The sequence below is a fragment of the Lolium rigidum genome, chromosome 2, assembly GCF_022539505.1.
Source record: "Lolium rigidum isolate FL_2022 chromosome 2, APGP_CSIRO_Lrig_0.1, whole genome shotgun sequence".
NCBI lineage: Eukaryota > Viridiplantae > Streptophyta > Magnoliopsida > Poales > Poaceae > Lolium > Lolium rigidum.
In genome coordinates this window covers 139,238,109-139,251,377 of record NC_061509.1, presented here as the reverse complement: position 1 = coordinate 139,251,377, position 13,269 = coordinate 139,238,109, and the positions used below count along the sequence as shown (strand labels likewise).

At 39.2% G+C, this 13,269-nt stretch overlaps 1 long non-coding RNA gene across 2 annotated transcripts; it reads right to left on the bottom strand.

The window, feature by feature from the left end:
* Positions 1-7,902: 7,902 nt before the first annotated feature.
* LOC124687337 lies at positions 7,903-13,269 on the bottom strand. 2 transcript variants are annotated; one of them, XR_006998184.1, is made up of 5 exons: positions 12,896-13,269; positions 10,005-10,138; positions 9,251-9,330; positions 8,773-8,904; positions 7,903-8,397 (listed from the first exon to the last, which is right to left on the bottom strand). It is a non-coding gene; the product is annotated as an uncharacterized LOC124687337 (long non-coding RNA). The 2 variants fall into 2 exon arrangements; XR_006998183.1 differs by having other exon boundaries at positions 12,900-13,269.

Below are 13,269 nucleotides of genomic sequence, written 5' to 3'. Positions count from 1 at the left end.
TTAGTTGGGGATGTCAATGTATGACTAGTCGAGACTGTGCTGCAAGTTGAAAATAATATGGCTACCTGATTTGGTGTTTGACATGAGCTACGAATTATTCTAGCATACATTTGCCCTTTGGTTATATCTGATGGACATGAGTGAACGTTCATGTGATTCTCTGATTCTACCAAATGGAGGGCATAGCATATAACCTGTGAGACAACGAGATATGGATTTTTAATATTTGTTTCCATGTCTATAATTATTAAGGACGCTCCTGTTACCTACATAAATCTTATTTGAACATCATTCTTAGTTGAATGTTTTACTGCACAACTATTTTCAGTTGGTGCGTGGGTGTGACTGAAAACTGAATGCTATGCTATTTCACTTTTGTTCGGCCTACATATGCCTGAAACCTGAATGCTAAGCTTTTTCTTTTCATAATCTGAGCCGCCAAGTGTGGAGCCTACTAAAGCTAAGGAGGCTGATGACTTCTACTACAATTGGTACTAGTACTATTGACATGTCTTGTGGTGCCTGTTCGTGAGGATTGTTCGTGTTGCCTTTTTTTTCCATGCCTATTTTTTCATTTTTGGCATACTGCAGAGAATCTGATCTGTAATATTAGGAAGTAGATTTTGTATGCACTTCTGCATGGGAGAAAAAAGTTTCATAACGCCCGGAAGTACGAGTATATGGCGCTGATAAGTACAAATTCATAACGCCCGGAAGTACAAGCAGAAAAGGTTAACATTTATTAGAAAATACACATGAATATTATTGGGTAGGTAACAACGATGGCAAATATTTTTTTGGCCTTGTGCCGTTTCTGCATCCGGGCAGCGCAAGTACAATTATTCATCGCAAAAAGAAGTATAATTATTCGTCACGAGAACAATACAAAATAATGGAGAATTACATGGATAAATAATGAGAAGTTCAATTAATAAATGCCGGGGAGTACACACCTTGCGGTCAAGAAGAACAAGAAAACACATGTTTGTCAACAAAAAATACCAAAAAGACATCAAGAAAAATGTTGTAGCATATGCTTCCGAAAGAAGTAGACTCCACGGGAAGTACAAGCGTAGATTCGAGGAAGTATGAGTATATGAGTCCGCAAGTTTAGGTCTATAGTTTCGTTAAGTACAACCCGTTGTCCAGAGAAGTTCAAGTCGGTCCTCGGAATATTAAACTAGTTCTCATTCCATATAAACCTTCTTGGTAATTAAAATGTCTGCTGGGAAGTACAACCAATAGCGTCGGGAAGTACAAGACTTCAGGTTTAGAAAGTACAAGGCTTCTCTTCCAGGAAGTTCAGAGTACACGTAAAGTGGTAAAAAATAATGAAAATCATCTAATTATTTACCTCACGGGAAGTACAAGCGGTGATTTCCAGATGAACAAGTGGTGACTATGGGAAGTACAAAGGGTTGGTTTTGGAAGTGGAAAAGAAAATTATAGTTGTTTTACTAAACACTTTATGAATCGCGCCAAGAAGTACAACCGCATTGCTCGAAAAGTACAAGCTCATGTCGAGGGAAGTTTAGTGCTCTGTTTTTGCGGGGCAGCAATCTATTGTGCAAAATATCATTTGAAAGTGCTTGAAAAAAATAAAATTAAGCACATGGAAGTACAAAGGTGTATTGCGGGAATTACATGAAAATATAACAATGTATAATTCTAGGAAGTATATGTATCAAGAATAATTAAAATCATCCAATATATTACTTCATGGGAAGTACAAGAAGTGGGTCCGAGGAGTACAAGTTGTGACTATGGGAAGTACAGATCGTCATTTATTGGAAGCTCTAAAAGATTATCACGAAGTACACACGTCAACATTGAGAAGTACAACTGATTATTTTTTGGAAGTACATGGTTCATCTTGTAGTGCACTAAAAATAACAAAAAAAATGTCTGAATTAATCTCATGGGAAGTACAAGATGTGATTCCCAGAAGTACACACGGTAGCTACGAGAAGTACAAATGGTCGGTTTGAGAAGCGTAAAATAAAATTCTAGATTTTTTCCTGAACACTTTCATGAAACCTTGCCATGAAGTACAACCGGGATTCCCGAGAAGTACAACCTCATGTCGAGAGAAGTTTAATGCTTTGTATTAGCGGGACGAAAATCTATTGTGAAAATAAAATGTAGAAAACAATGTCATCATCGGTGAGGAAATTCAAATAGTTGATGCTGAGAAGTACAACCATTCAACACGAACAGTACACCCACTTAATATAGGAAGTACAAAGAAAACCGCACAAAATCCAAATGTACAAAAAAAAATCCCATCACCCGCGAGGAAGTTCATATACTTGATACCGAGAAGTACAACCATTCGGCACACATAATACACCCACTTAATATAGGAAGTACAAGAACCCCGAGAAAATTCCAAATTTTGAAAAAACAAAATAATCCCGTCATCCGAGAGGAAGTAAAAGCAGTGATTCCAAGAAGTACACGCGGAGACTATAGGAAGTACATGCAGTAATTACAAGAACTAAAAGTGTTCAAAGAAAATACTCCCACATAAGTTCACATAGCAACATTGTGAAGTTTAAATACTAAGATTTGGGAAGTGCATAATATCTTAAATAGAATATAGGGACAATCTAAAATTATCATTTCGAATCACACATGATAGTTTTTGTAAAACACACTAGTATTAAAAACATTTTCAGGAAGTACAACCACGAGGGCCGAGAAGTACAAGGACATGTCGCGGGAAGTTCATATGCGCGTGGTTGTGCTAAGCATTTTGTGTGGCCGTGGACCTCAAACGGACACCGTATGAGAAACTTATACTCATTTCACTGAACACTTTCGTGAAACAGCGCCAAGAAGTACAACCGCATTTCCCTAGAAGTGCAAGTTCGTGTCGAGGGAAGTTCAATGCTCTGTTTTTACGGGGTGGAAATCTATTGTTCAAATCTCATCGATTTGTTCACCAACAACTTCAATCAATGTCACCAAAAGCTTTATATGGTAGAGTATATATCTAATTTCATTACCTACAACATTTTACAACAAATAAATGGATCTAATCCATCAAATTCAAATCGTTATCCCACAAAATATACCGGAAACATGATTTAAAACTTCTAAAATTACTTTTGAATCGTTCGGATTTGGCAAAAATGGTAGATACAAAAATGATGTGCCATTTTGACACCTTTCCAACAGTATATCATTTGCATTGTTTAAATATACCGCATGGAAATCACGGGGAGAATCATTCGGTGCCCGTCACATAAAACGGGCGGATAGTAAATCGATTTATTCTCTTAAACTGTAAGTAATTAGAGAAAACAATTGGAATAAGAAAGTTGCGCCTAATCCATAGCTTTCCAACTCCATATCATTTGCATCATTCCGACATACGGTTGAAACAAATCATCCAAATTACTGTCCGCTCGTTTTTTGAGTACGTCCGAATTTAGGTATCTTCAAAATAATTCAAAAACTGTGAGGATTTCGAAAAAACGTAAAACATGAAAAAGTTGCGCAATTTCATTATCTTTCCAACGGTATATCATTTGCACAGTTTCGATAAGGGATTCGAAAATCGAACTAAAAATTCGTTTTCTGGCCATATAGAACCGTTTTCGTATTTTCAAAATTAAATTTAAACTGTGCAAAATCTGTGAAAAGTGTGATTATGAAAAAGTTGCGGTTTTTCATTATCTATCCAACGGTATATCATTTGCATAGTTCCGACCAATGGTTGAGAAACTTGAGGTATAATCAGTACCTCTGAAGAAAAAGGGAAGTTCAGGTAAGTTTGACAGAAAGTTGAACCCTGTTATCCGGGAAGTACAACCTTGTGTCCAGGGAAGTACAAGTCGGTGCTCAGAATATTATTCTGCAACTGGTTGCAGAATAGTGCTGGTATATATATATATTTATATATATATATATATATATATATATATATATATATATGTATATATATATATATATGGGAAATAGTGGGCTACCATGGGGCATAGCTATGCACCCCTATCTAACCATTGGATCACTCTATAGGCTATTTTCCACCGTAGATGGTCTTAACGCCGTTGTCTGGACGTTACCTTGCCCGACCATGTTTTTATTAGTTGTCTATGCAATGAACACCACGTGTAGGACGTCGTTTTTTTGCTAGAAAACAAGAAAAAAAACACCCGTCCCATCTCGTCCCCATCCACACCAGTCCGTGCCCTTCCCTTGCTCGTGCTTTATCAACACCCGACTATGGCGCCGCCTTGGCCTGCCACCGACGGGGTACCATTTCTTCCACACCGCCGCCCGCCAATCCCACCGCTAGATCCCACTGGATCCCTGCAGCACACGCCGCCACGACCCCGGGTTCCCCACGTCGCCGGCCGCGCCAAACATCGCCACCTGACCCGCCCCAAAATCCCCACCGACGCGGCCTTGTTTCCCGTCGGTCTGGTGCTCCACACCTCCACTTTGATCCCACCTCCGGCCGGACGGCACCGCCCCTGTCCGTCCACGGGGCTCTCCCCTGCTTTCTTCCCCGCGCGCCTCGGCTTCCCTCCCCGCGTGTCCTGCCTTCGGCCGTACCCACGGGTGTGGCCTGCTGCGGTTGCGCCCAGCCGTCAGGATGGTTTGTTGGCTATGGGTTCGGTGGGGGCGACGAGCTCGAACAGCTCTGGAGCAGCGCGATGTTGGATTCGTTGAGGCCATGAGCGGGACGAGTTCCTGGGCCGTGTCGTTTTCCCTTCTATCTGAATTTTCTTCAATTGCTTTTTTTTTAATCTGGATACTGTCGTTCCCCTGATCCAGATCCCATGTTGTTTTTCCTGTACGTGTTTTCCGATCCATATCCCAGGTTGTTTTTCCTGTACGTGTTTCCCGATCCAGATCCCATGTGTAAAATCATGACATGGATTTGCTTCACCATGCGGTGTTGATCTTGCTGCTCAAGATCTAGGCCCCTTCCGTACTGAAATTTCTTGGATGGCCACCTCCGTATCTTCTATTGGTAAAATGGTTAAACGAAGCTCTAATTCTTCAGATTCTTTTTTCTGCAGGGTTGACAATTTTCAGATTTAAAAGTCCAAATAAATAGTGACTTCCATCCAAGTTTCAACATAGGGTGATAGCTATGCCTTACAGTGTGTTCATTGCTGTTGATACCAAGTAGATGCCTTGCGAGTGATTTCTTGTTTCTTCGGTTTTTGTAGTCATAATTCCAAAGATCTTGTCCGTTGCTTATTGTCTTGGTGCTCTGTCTCAATCTCGTATGATTTTTTTCTTCAAGCAATGTTCTGATCGTTCTTGATGCTTGGTGGTTGCTGCAAAATAAAAACTATATGTGCTAATCCGGAGAATTTCTGCAGCTGGATAAAACTTCTGTCGAGCACCAAATAATTTCTTGCAGCTGAATTTGTAACTCGTTTGTGTTTAATTTGTTTACAAAAACCAATGAAAAGAATTCATGTGCAGGTGACCCTTTCCAAGATAGGAGGTTCTCTCAATCTCTCCACAGTTTCTTGATGCTATGCCAAGTCCTGCAACAAACCTTCCAGCTTTGCTTTGTGAGCAATCGGTATCTAGGAATTTTCACTGAATTCTATCAAATTTGTTGCAGATAAAGATTTACCTATGCACAATTTCAGTTTGTTTAACGCCTGCAAAAGCCGTTCTGTTTGTGAGATCAAGATGGGGTGGTCCGGAAAGGGTTGGATTATGGACTACGGAACGGGTAGGATTATGGATCAAGATGCGCCATTTCAGTTCGTTCACTGCCTCTGGAACCGGAAGCCATTCTGTTTTTTTTCTTCTTTTTCGTCTCCCTTTTTGTATTTCATTATTTTATTTTGATCCAATTATTTGCATGATAATTCACTCGATCAGAGTCAAAATGGATGAACCTCTCAATTTGTGTGTTTGAATCTTGAATGGATCTGTTAGCAGCAAAAAAAAATAGAATGAATCCTGCAAAAGTGAATGAATCTTGCATACACCTGGGGACAGGCACGCGCCTTCTAACTACTGCACGTGGATGGCCCCATCTAGCCAGCCTTTGCGGTGTGAAATTTTGAAGTTTCTCTTACTGGAATGCACGAGACACATGACGGGAACGGCTAACAGAGGATAACGGCAATACGAATCACAAGAAAATATCGGACGGTTCTAAGCCTATGCACAGCTATCACCCTAGGTAGAAAATCCGCGTCGATATATATATAGGATAAATACTTCCTACTCCTGGGTGTAACTACACCCATGTCTCATATACTACCATACGGAAGTATGTACCATACTTTATCGGTTTGAGTATGTTCTTACACTATATCTAAGATATTCTAAACCAAGTTTGGTAAAAAAAAAAGCAAGTGAGCATGTAGTTTGCACTATATAGCCGAAATACATGCATATGTATACGTAAAAATGAGTCTAGATTATGAGAAACATGCGTGGGTGTAACTACACCCGGGTGTAGTATGAATATGTCCTATATATATATATATATATATATATATATATATATATATATATATATATATATATATATATATATATATATATATATATATATATATATATATATATAGGTCTGCTATTCTCGAACCGGTTCGAGAATAACTATTCTCGAACCCTTTCCGAACTTCCGCGTGTTTTCCTAGTGAACTTCTCGACGGAATACCGAATTGCATGTTCGTGCGGACAGTATTTTCATGATGATTTTCAAACCGCTTATCGGATTGATGCGTATAATATACCGTTGGATTTGCACGGAAATTTCGCAACTTTTTCGTGTTCATTGTTTTCCCAAATTCTACATTGATTAAAACTAATTTGAAATATACAAAACAACGTTTTCGCGGATTTCTCTATTTTTGTACAGTTTTGGGGTTCCAGTTTTCAAACCGTTTATCGGAATGATGCGTATGATATGCCGTTGGAAAGGTGCTGACTAGGCGCACCTTTTTCATGAAGAACACTTTTCTAAATTCTTTACAGTTTAAGAGCAGATTTGAAAATACGTGATTACGTTTTTCGAACTTCTCGGTTTTTCGAACTGTTTTTTGGGGCTAATTTTCGAACCACTTATCGGAATGTTACAAACGATATTGCGTTGAAAAGATATTGATTAGGCGAATCTTTTTCATGTTGAATGTTTTTCCAAATTCTAAATGGTTTTAGTTTAATTTCAGAAATACATAAAAGTGAAGATAACGCCGACACAAGAACATTTTGAAATTGGCTCATCTAGATTGATTAGGTGTGGCATTGCGATATGTTGGAGTATTAGTAGAGTTATATTAGTGCTAATTGTACGTTGAGTTGGTCGATTTGCGCAATCAGTGGTTGTACGGACGATTTCTATGCGTATGATTTCCGTCCAGAAAAACAGAGTGCATGAGGTGCTCAAATATAGAAGTGAACTTCCTTATATATGTTAGTGAACTTCTGATCGCGGTATAAAAGTTTCAAGCATGTAATAAAATTATAGCGAACTTCTGTGGATGTGAACTTCTTCTCCCCTGAATCTGAACTTCTGGACGGACTTCAATATTGTACAGAGTGAACTTTCGCGCCTTTCGCGCCGATACAAAGTGAAGTTTGACAAAAGAAAAATTTCGGTATGGTCATGGTGAACTTCCCCCCGTGTTCAAAGTTAATATTAACAAAAAAATAAATTGAGCTTGTTATCTAAATTTTATAGAAGTGAACTTGTGATGTTCACTAAGTGAGCTTCTGTTTTTTCTTGACTACAGTGAACTTTGCCAATAAAATTTGTGAAACTAGTGCTCGACAAATTGAACTTGCCAATAAAATAAAAGTGAACTGCAGTTTATCGAGTATATCAGTATATCCATCAGTGGTATTTTTACACACAATTTTTTGTGAACTTTTCAAGTGCATATGAATTGAACTCCATTACATAAGAAAACGAACTCCCTAAATTGATTAAACTTTATAGACAGAAGTTAACAGTCATTTTCTCAAAAGAAAAAGAAGGTGAACCGTGGTGACCTGCTGATATACATACAACTGAAATGTCGAGGTACACAAAAGTGGACTATCCAGATCGCATAGCTAAGCGCATCCATCCTCATTGCTGCACATACATGTATCTATGCGCACAGGAGCGTTTTCAACAAACATATGACATTCATGAGAACATCATAAACCCGCAGTATTCAACTAGCCAAAACCCAAGAATAACTGGGTTAAGCTTCTGAGTGAGAGATTTTGGGCAGCAGCGGGATTGGGAGGTCGCCAACTCCTCGGATGCTGACCACGGCATCACGACTTCTCCAACTACATTGCAAAGTTTCCTTGAAGAAAGTTGTCCAGAATCTTCATTCACCTCAATAAGCTCACAAACTCATGCAAATTCTAAATAATCTTAACAATGAGTAAGTCCCTTTTGAAGATGCACACCTGTACAATTTAAATAGTCAAATGAATTGCTGATCATGAAATTTGGTCATAATAGTTCAACTAACATTTGATTGCCTTCAGATTCTAGCACACAAACTCAGTAGCAACTTCAGGTTCTATGCATAACTTAATTAACTCAAAACAGAACCAGAAATATGGAGTTGTAGCTTGACAAAAGTCCCCCAAACAAAAACGATTATCTCAACATCGACAACAGCCACCAGCACCGGCTCTAAACTAGGCCGAACTTCTTTTTAATGTTAGTGTGAACTGCCGTTGCATGCAGAGGTATTCTTCATGCTCATCTTATGTAAGCAACTAATTTAGAGCAGCCTACATGCAAGGTGTGTACGGCGCGTTTATGCAAGTTCATACCTGCAGAATGTCGGATTGCATGGGAGACATGCAGAGCAGATCGAGGAGCTCAGGAAGATCTGCATTAGCTCGCGGGGAAATCCACATCAGCCCTCGGGGGAGGTCCACATCAGTCCTCCGTCTCCCGAACATCTGTCAGCACAAGGCAGAGACTCAGAAGTAGAAGTTTACATGAACTAAAAAAAAAAGCCCACAGAAGTGCTCCCCATGCGCAAATGGAATTTAGAACAGATGGGGAGGTCAGCGGCAGGTACAGATTTAAGTGATACCAACATCCATGGATTCCTTTCTAATAAAAAGTGACATTTTTTCATGGGCAATGTGAATTTCTATTTTTTGCTATCAGCCACGCATCAAATATTTGTACTGGTGAGGCTAATTAGAAGCCACTATAGAGTCAAAATATCACTGAACATTATTACTCAATCCGAATTTCAGTAGGAGAAACAGGAAACAATGCCAGCATTGTGTATCATACCAGAGAGCTCAATATTCACAGAGAGCTCGTTCTTGCTCATGTGAACTAACATCTGCTATTGTTGTATCTTGCATTTATGCCTGCATATAAAGTAACTATTGTTATAAAAAAATTAAGGATAAGGAAAAACACAAGCAAACCAGTAGCACATGTGCATCCTACTCCGAAACATCTAGTGAACTCACGCAAATGTAAAAGAAGCAGTATCTTCCAGTAATATGAACGAACTTCATTATTTATACAAGGCGAACTTCCACTGTACAAACAGCGATATTTTTGTTTTTCTGTTTATATAAAATGGATACTTTTATAGTAAACAAAACACCGAGCTTCGGCATGCTGATCAACTACATTTCACGATTAAAAACATATGCTTTTTCGAAGAGGCGGTGTTTGCTTTTAAGGTTGAGGAAACAACATTAAGTGTGCACTTCTTAAATGCAAATAATGAACTTATAAATATCAAAGAATGAACTTTTGAAATTTCTTTTAATGCTAACGTCCAAAATTTGGAAAATTCACCGACAAAAAAAACTTATCAAGAGAAAAGTGAACTTCCCCATGCATTTGGAGTGAGCACACCGACCAAAACGAACAAAACTCCACCTGACGAACTTATACAACAGCAGCTACTCCACGTACCACTAGACATGCCTCATGCTGCTACACCATCTTACTACTTGTTTTCACTGGACATGGATAAGTATTGAGAGGAGGAGGCAGAGGAGGAGCAGCTGTGGTGTAGCAGCAGTACCTGTGTCCACACAACAACACCGGTGGCCCCTCTCCGACCTCCCATCCACCACCACCTGATGCAACTCGAAATCTGCCTCGTGCAGCTCACCGTGCAGCAGTTCAGAGGCAACGCACGTAGCCAGACTCTGTGCCCTGCAATGTTGAATTTTACACGAGCTTAATGTTTGTTTTACATATTTGAAAAGAACTGAAACCGAACTTCATACATGAAAAAATGTGAACTTCTGAATTCGTAGTAAGTTATAAATTGCAGGAGAGAACCAGGATCTACGAATATTTTATGAAATGATTCAACAATGATTTACCTAGAAAGCATTTACAATGTTTCTAAGGAATTTCAGCAGAATTTGAGATTGGGACACCACATGAATTTGTAGTGGCAACACACTTGAGTCCCATGAAAAAAGAAACAAGGTGATACATCTCTGAGTTTGGATACTCACAATAACCTTTTAAAATTCATAACAGGAGACAAAATAAAACGAACTGAATTTCCGTGATAAAATAAGTGAACTTCATGACAAGGAAATGCAAACTTTATTAGAGAGAACTTCGCAACTGCAGTCTATGATTTTTAACTAGACCCGATGCATATGATGAATTTCCAACTTTGCTACTGTGAACTTCTCTAAATTTGGAAGGTGGTAGTATTATTACTATAGGTACTAGTACTTCAGGGAGAAATTCAAGATGTTTTACTAAAGTTCTTGACCAATTCCATGTAAATAAAAACTGCAGGGCACAGTAGTGCTAACTTCGTAGTTCAGCTTAGTCATATACTTATTTAAGATGCAGAATATATGTCAATATGTCTAAATGGAAAAGGCTAACAATAATAGTATGTGCCAACAAAAAATCAATTGGCATTAAAAACTATCACAAAGAACATAGAAACATGCTTTTTCATCTTGTTTGGAGTGGCCAGAAGGGCCCAACACAAATTATTTTCAGCATTTGACTTGGCACGGTTAGAAGGATTGGACCTCATATGGACAGGAGCAACTGCATATGGTCGACAACGAAAGAAGCACTGGCAAACTGAGCGAGGCACGATGGACTCCCTATTAATTCACAAGATATTTGAGTTTCAGCACATGATAAAAAACAAGCGAACTTCCACTCATCGACAATCTGAACTTTTACCAATTAAAATAATGAACCTTGGAACAACACAGTTTTTTATTTAATTGCAATTGCCATGTACTTCAATATTTGTGTGTTGTGAACAAAGATAACTCCCGTGCAGAAAAAAACGAACTTTACCCGTTGATATAAAATGAACTTCTCTACAATTCTTTAAAATAAAGTTTGAGAGAGAGCAAAGCTGGAACATAGCAGCTTCTTTTTACGCAATAAGGAAGGGACACCCTCTATCAGCAGTAGCAGTTCACAACAACTACAAGAAATAGCCTCGCAGGCCAATATCTAAAATATAATAACTTCCTGCCATCATTCAATTTGCTTTCGACCAAAAAAAGGGGGGCTTCCTGGTAACATAAATATGAACTTTCGCATTGAAATTTGCACTTCCAAGCAATTAAAATGTGAACTTTCTGAGAAAATGGACAAGGCTAACTCCCAGGCAAAAAGGAGGTGAACTTCAAGCATGATTATAAAAAAAATCATCAACATATTCCTGTACTTTTTTACCTCCACACATGAAAGTTCATAGCATATGTAACAAAAAAATTTAAGACGGTAGCCGTAATACACACATAGCAGTTCACTATTTTGGGTGAGGATGAACTGAAACTTTTGCCCATATAAAACGTAAACTCCCCTTTTCAAACGAACTGAACTTGGTCAAACAGTGAAAGTGAACTTCGCAGCAGCGCACTTCTGTATTTTCCCGATTTGAAATGGTTCATGTGTTGTTTTCTTTTGAACTGCAACAATCGGGTAGAGGAAAAAATCTCTAACGAAATATAAATAGAAATTGCCACTGGGAATAATGTAAGCTACTCTATTTTCCTACCAGCCCGAAAAATAAACCTCCATTTCTCTCTATTTAATACATCGGAGCAAAGCAGTGTTAGAGCTTATAAGTTAATAAACTGAAGTATTATAAACGAACTGCAGAGGAATCATTTTTTAAATTGCATTGCATCGTTCAGACTTTCGACTAAACAACAAAATATTTAAAAGGAAGTGCAAGAGAGAGCAAAGCTAGATTATAGCAGCTTCTTTTACGCAGAAAAAAGAGGGCACCGTCTGTCAGCAGTAGCAGTTCACAACAGCTAAAAGAAATAGCTCACAGTACAGTATCTAAAAACAATATCTTCTTGCCATCATTCAATTTGTTTTCCAAACTGAAATGAACAACTAAGACACATGTGAACTCCCTATTTGGCCTAATCGAAGTACTCACAATTAACAAAGTGAACTGCTCGGTGCTGCGAAAAACACAAGCAAGCAGGCCACACAATTAGTGTTCACAATTGACTTTCTACATACAGATGAATCGAAATGCCCACAAAATAGATGCGAACTTCTCACTATGCTGATTTATTTACTAATCTATAGTTGATTTTTAAGTGGAGGAGCAACAATCACTATCCCATGCCTCGGCCAAATGATTCAAGATACAAAGGTAGCTTCTAAAGTAAATTCATCAAGAAATTTGATGCACCAGATTTCTTCATATCCGTGCTCATCCTAGTTAATCTGGGAATGCAAAGCATAAGGATGACCACATAATGGTCACTTGTACACATATTTCATTCATCAATTTCCCAGCAAACTAGAATAGCGCCTCATAATCAATCAGTTTTAAACCCATTTTATCTCTCATAATGTTTCTGTAATTAGTTTTTAGCGAACCAATTCAATAAGCGCTAGCTATCAACGAAAAAGAAAAGAACATGGATTGTGATAGAGTGTTGTACATACACACCCTTGATGACCACCCCCTGGTTGTTGGTTAACACAAGCCTCTTGCCGCAGAGCCATACCATCTTGGCGCCCCAAAGCCCCCAAGCGGCCTGCTGCTGGCGATGGAGTGAACTTCGCAAGTTCATCTCTCAACGGTGCTTGTCTGCTTGTTGCTGGTAAGAGGAACATGGGAGAGGCGGCACTGCTGGTCACCAACAGTTGCAGTGCACACCGCACCGGACTACCAGGGGATGAGTGGGTGGACTCCCCGGCGGCACCACGCACTGGAGTGTCGATGGAGGCACGGCGAACGGGCATCTTGCGATGTTGGCCGGAGATGGTCGAGATACAGGTCAGGGGGCGGGCGTCCCCTGCGCCAGCCAATCGCGTAG